General features: G+C 51.2%; 9 non-coding genes and 3 pseudogenes across 9 annotated transcripts in view; all 12 read left to right on the top strand.

The window, feature by feature from the left end:
- The first annotated feature begins 111 nt into the window (after window positions 1–111).
- On the top strand, window positions 112–230 carry LOC128465416 (5S ribosomal RNA). The gene has a single exon (XR_008345195.1). It is a non-coding gene; the product is annotated as a 5S ribosomal RNA (ribosomal RNA).
- A 222-nt stretch (window positions 231–452) lies between these two features.
- On the top strand, window positions 453–570 carry LOC128465590 (uncharacterized; annotated as a pseudogene).
- Window positions 571–908: 338 nt separating this feature from the next.
- LOC128466594 (uncharacterized) lies at window positions 909–1,017 on the top strand (annotated as a pseudogene).
- A 218-nt stretch (window positions 1,018–1,235) lies between these two features.
- LOC128464767 (5S ribosomal RNA) lies at window positions 1,236–1,353 on the top strand. The gene has a single exon (XR_008344583.1). It is a non-coding gene; the product is annotated as a 5S ribosomal RNA (ribosomal RNA).
- A 209-nt stretch (window positions 1,354–1,562) lies between these two features.
- Window positions 1,563–1,681, top strand: LOC128466654 (5S ribosomal RNA). The gene has a single exon (XR_008345454.1). It is a non-coding gene; the product is annotated as a 5S ribosomal RNA (ribosomal RNA).
- A 251-nt stretch (window positions 1,682–1,932) lies between these two features.
- LOC128464536 (5S ribosomal RNA) lies at window positions 1,933–2,051 on the top strand. Its single transcript, XR_008344365.1, has one exon. It is a non-coding gene; the product is annotated as a 5S ribosomal RNA (ribosomal RNA).
- A 254-nt stretch (window positions 2,052–2,305) lies between these two features.
- Window positions 2,306–2,424, top strand: LOC128464649 (5S ribosomal RNA). Its single transcript, XR_008344471.1, has one exon. It is a non-coding gene; the product is annotated as a 5S ribosomal RNA (ribosomal RNA).
- Window positions 2,425–2,655: 231 nt separating this feature from the next.
- Window positions 2,656–2,774, top strand: LOC128465301 (5S ribosomal RNA). The gene has a single exon (XR_008345087.1). It is a non-coding gene; the product is annotated as a 5S ribosomal RNA (ribosomal RNA).
- Window positions 2,775–3,091: 317 nt separating this feature from the next.
- On the top strand, window positions 3,092–3,200 carry LOC128466555 (uncharacterized; annotated as a pseudogene).
- A 203-nt stretch (window positions 3,201–3,403) lies between these two features.
- Window positions 3,404–3,521, top strand: LOC128465540 (5S ribosomal RNA). The gene has a single exon (XR_008345312.1). It is a non-coding gene; the product is annotated as a 5S ribosomal RNA (ribosomal RNA).
- Window positions 3,522–3,733: 212 nt separating this feature from the next.
- LOC128466824 (5S ribosomal RNA) lies at window positions 3,734–3,852 on the top strand. The gene has a single exon (XR_008345600.1). It is a non-coding gene; the product is annotated as a 5S ribosomal RNA (ribosomal RNA).
- Window positions 3,853–4,226: 374 nt separating this feature from the next.
- LOC128463989 (5S ribosomal RNA) overlaps window positions 4,227–4,315 on the top strand; it is a 119-nt gene continuing 30 nt past the window's right edge. The window contains exon 1 of the ribosomal RNA XR_008343851.1: window positions 4,227–4,315. This exon is cut by the window's right edge and continues 30 nt beyond it. This is a non-coding gene — a ribosomal RNA (5S ribosomal RNA).

Below are 4,315 nucleotides of genomic sequence, written 5' to 3'. Positions count from 1 at the left end.
AAGCAGCAGCAGAAGCAGCAGCAGCAGCAGCAGCAGCAGAAGCAGCAGCAGCAGCAGCAGCAGCAGCAGCAGCAGCAACAGAATAAGAGAAGTAAAATAAAAAACTTTCACACCTGCGGCCATACCACCCTGAAAGCGCCCGATCTTGTCTGATCTCAGAAGCTAAGCAGGTTTGGGCCTGGTTAGTACCTGGATGGGAGACCGCCTGGGAATACCAGGTGTTGTAGGCTTTTTCTTTTCTCACAGTCCGGGGAGAGCTTTTTGCCATGTGTTTCTTGCTCATCATCAAAGCTTTAAACCCTTATTTGAACCTTCTCACCTTCTCTGTCCTGTCCCAGGGCTTATAATTCTTTCTGTCTGACGACAAGCAGCAGCAGCAGCAGCAGCAGCAGCAGCAGCAGCAGCAGCAACAGCAGCAAAAGAATAAGAGAAGTAAAATAAAAAACTTTCACACCTGCGGCCATACCACCCTGAAAGCGCCCGATTTGTCTGATCTCGGAAGCTAAGCAGGGTTGGGCCTGGTTAGTATCTGGATGGGAGACCGCCTGGGAATACCAGGTGTTGTAGGCTTTTAATTTTTTCTCACAGTCCGGGGAGAGCTTTTTGCCATGTGTTTCTTGCTCATCATCAAAGCTTTAAACCCTTATTTGAACCTTCTCACCTTCTCTGTCCTGTCCCAGGGCTTATAATTCTTTCTGTCTGACGACAAGCAGCAGCAGCAGCAGCAGCAGCAGCAGCAGCAGCAGCAGCAGCAGCAGCAGCAGCAGCAGCAGCAGCAGCAGCAGCAGCAGCAGCAGCAGCAGCAGCAGCAGCAGCAGCAGCAGCAGCAGCAGCAGCAGCAGCAGCAGCAGCAGCAGCAGCAGCAGCAGCAGCAGCAGAATAAGAGAAGTAAAATAAAACACTTTCACACCTGTGGCCATACCACCGTGAAAGCGCCTGATCTCGGAAGCTGAGCAGGGTTGGGCCTGGTTAGTACCTGGATGGGAGACCGTCTGGGAATACCAGGTGTTGTAGGCTTTTAATTTTTTCTCACAGTCCGGGGAGAGCTTTTTGCCATGTGTTTCTTGCTCATCATCAAAGCTTTAAACCCTTATTTGAACCTTCTCACCTTCTCTGTCCTGTCCCAGGGCTTATAATTCTTTCTGTCTGACGACGACGACAAGCAGCAGCAGCAGCAGCAGCAGCAGCAGCAGCAGCAACAACAGAATAAGAGAAGTAAAATAAAACACATTCACACCTGTGGCCATACCACCCTGAAAGCGCCCGATCTCGTCTGATCTCGGAAGCTAAGCAGGGTTGGGCCTGGTTAGTACCTGGATGGGAGACCTCCTGGGAATACCAGGTGTTTAGGCTTTTAATTTTTTCTCACAGTCCGGGGAGAGCTTTTTGCCATGTGTTTCTTGCTCATCATCAAAGCTTTAAACCCTTATTTGAACCTTCTCACCTTCTCTGTCCTGTCCCAGGGCTTATAATTCTTTCTGTCTGACGACAAGCAGCAGCAGCAGCAGCAGCAGCAGCAGCAACAGCAACAGAATAAGAGAAGTAAAATAAAACACTTTCACACCTGCGGCCATACCACCCTGAAAGCGCCCGATCTCGTCTGATCTCGGAAGCTAAGCAGGGTTGGGCCTGGTTAGTACCTGGATGGGAGACCGCCTGGGAATACCAGGTGTCGTAGGCTTTTAATTTTTTCTCACAGTCCGGGGAGAGCTTTTTGCCATGTGTTTCTTGCTCATCATCAAAGCTTTAAACCCTTATTTGAACCTTCTCACCTTCTCTGTCCTGTCCCAGGGCTTATAATTCTTTCTGTCTGACGACAAGCAGCAGCGGCAGCAGCAGCGGCAGCAGCAGCAGCAGCGGCGGCGGCAGCAGCAGCAGCAGCAGCAGCAGCAGCAGCAACAGAATAAGAGAAGTAAAATAAAACACTCTCACACCTGCAGCCATACCACCCTGAAAGCGCCAGATCACGTCTGATCTCGGAAGCTAAGCGGGGTTGGGCCTGATTAGTACCTGGATGGGAGACCGCCTGGGAATACCAGGTGTTGTAGGCTTTTAATTTTTTCTCACAGTCCGGGGAGAGCTTTTTGCCATGTGTTTCTTGCTCATCATCAAAGCTTTAAACCCTTATTTGAACCTTCTCACCTTCTCTGTCCTGTCCCAGGGCTTATAATTATTTCTGTCTGACGACAAGCAGCAGCAGCAGCAGCAGCAGAAGCAGCAGCAGCAGCAGCAGCAGCAGCAGCAGCAGCAGCAGCAGCAGCAGCAGCAGCAACAGAATAAGAGAAGTAAAATAAAAAACTTTCACACCTGCGGCCATACCACCCTGAAAGCGCCCGATCTTGTCTGATCTCAGAAGCTAAGCAGGGTTGGGCCTGGTTAGTACCTGGATGGGAGACCGCCTGGGAATACCAGGTGTTGTAGGCTTTTTCTTTTCTCACAGTCCGGGGAGAGCTTTTTGCCATGTGTTTCTTGCTCATCATCAAAGCTTTAAACCCTTATTTGAACCTTCTCACCTTCTCTGTCCTGTCCCAGGGCTTATAATTCTTTCTGTCTGACGACAAGCAGCAGCAGCAGCAGCAGCAGCAGCAGCAGCAGCAGCAGCAGCAGCAGCAACAGCAGCAAAAGAATAAGAGAAGTAAAATAAAAAACTTTTACACCTGCGGCCATACCACCCTGAAAGCGCCCAATCTCGTCTGATCTCGGAAGCTAAGCAGGTTTGGGCCTGGTTAGTACCTGGCTGGGAGACCGCCTGGGAATACCAGGTGTTGTAGGCTTTTAATTTTTTCTCACAGTCCAGGGAGAGCTTTTTGCCATGTGTTTCTTGCTCATCATCAAAGCTTTAAACCCTTATTTGAACCTTCTCACCTTCTCTGTCCTGTCCCAGGGCTTATAATTCTTTCTGTCTGACGACAAGCAGCAGCAGCAGCAGCAGCAGCAGCAGCAGCAGCAGCAGCAGCAGCAGCAGCAGCAGCAGCAGCAGCAGCAGCAGCAGCAGCAGCAGCAGCAGCAGCAGCAGCAGCAGCAGCAGCAGCAGCAGCAGCAGCAGCAGCAGCAGCAGCAGAAAAAGAGAAGTAAAATAAAACACTTTCACACCTGTGGCCATACCACCGTGAAAGCGCCTGATCTCAGAAGCTGAGCAGGGTTGGGCCTGGTTAGTACCTGGATGGGAGACCGTCTGGGAATACCAGGTGTTGTAGGCTTTTAATTTTTTCTCACAGTCCGGGGAGAGCTTTTTGCCATGTGTTTCTTGCTCATCATCAAAGCTTTAAACCCTTATTTGAACCTTCTCACCTTCTCTGTCCTGTCCCAGGGCTTATAATTCTTTATGTCTGACGACGACGACAAGCAGCAGCAGCAGCAGCAGCAGCAACAGAATAAGAGAAGTAAAATCAAACACATTCACACCTGTGGCTATACCACCCTGAAAGCGCCCGATCTTGTCTGATCTCGGAAGCTAAGCAGGGTTGGGCCTGGTTAGTACCTGGATGGGAGACCTCCTGGGAATACCAGGTGTTTAGGCTTTTAATTTTTTCTCACAGTCCGGGGAGAGCTTTTTGCCATGTGTTTCTTGCTCATCATCAAAGCTTTAAACCCTTATTTGAACCTTCTCACCTTCTCTGTCCTGTCCCAGGGCTTATAATTCTTTCTGTCTGACGACAAGCAGCAGCAGCAGCAGCAGCAGCAGCAGCAGCAACAGCAACAGAATAAGAGAAGTAAAATAAAACACTTTCACACCTGCGGCCATACCACCCTGAAAGCGCCCGATCTCGTCTGATCTCGGAAGCTAAGCAGGGTTGGGCCTGGTTAGTACCTGGATGGGAGACCGCCTGGGAATACCAGGTGTTGTAGGCTTTTAATTTTTTCTCACAGTCCGGGGAGAGCTTTTTGCCATGTGTTTCTTGCTCATCATCAAAGCTTTAAACCCTTATTTGGACCTTCTCACCTTCTCTGTCCTGTCCCAGGGCTTATAATTCTTTCTGTCTGACGACAAGCAGCAGCAGCAGCAGCAGCGGCAGCAGCAGCAGCGGCGGTAGCAGCGGCAGCAGCGGCGGCAGCAGCGGCGGCAGCGGCGGCAGCAGCGGCGGCAGCGGCGGCAGCAGCGGCGGCAGCAGCGGCGGCAGCAGCAGCAGCAGCAGCAGCGGCGGCAGCAGCAGCAGCAGCGGCGGCAGCAGCAGCAGCAGCGGCGGCAGCAACAGAATAAGAGAAGTAAAATAAAACACTCTCACACCTGCAGCCATACCACCCTGAAAGCGCCAGATCACGTCTGATCTCGGAAGCTAAGCAGGGTTGGGCCTGGTTAGTACCTGGATGGGAG

The sequence above is a fragment of the Spea bombifrons genome, chromosome 9 (assembly GCF_027358695.1).
Source record: "Spea bombifrons isolate aSpeBom1 chromosome 9, aSpeBom1.2.pri, whole genome shotgun sequence".
Taxonomy (NCBI): Eukaryota; Metazoa; Chordata; class Amphibia; order Anura; family Pelobatidae; genus Spea; species Spea bombifrons.
Note: the sequence above shows the minus strand (reverse complement) of the source record. Positions and strands in the feature narration are given on the sequence as shown.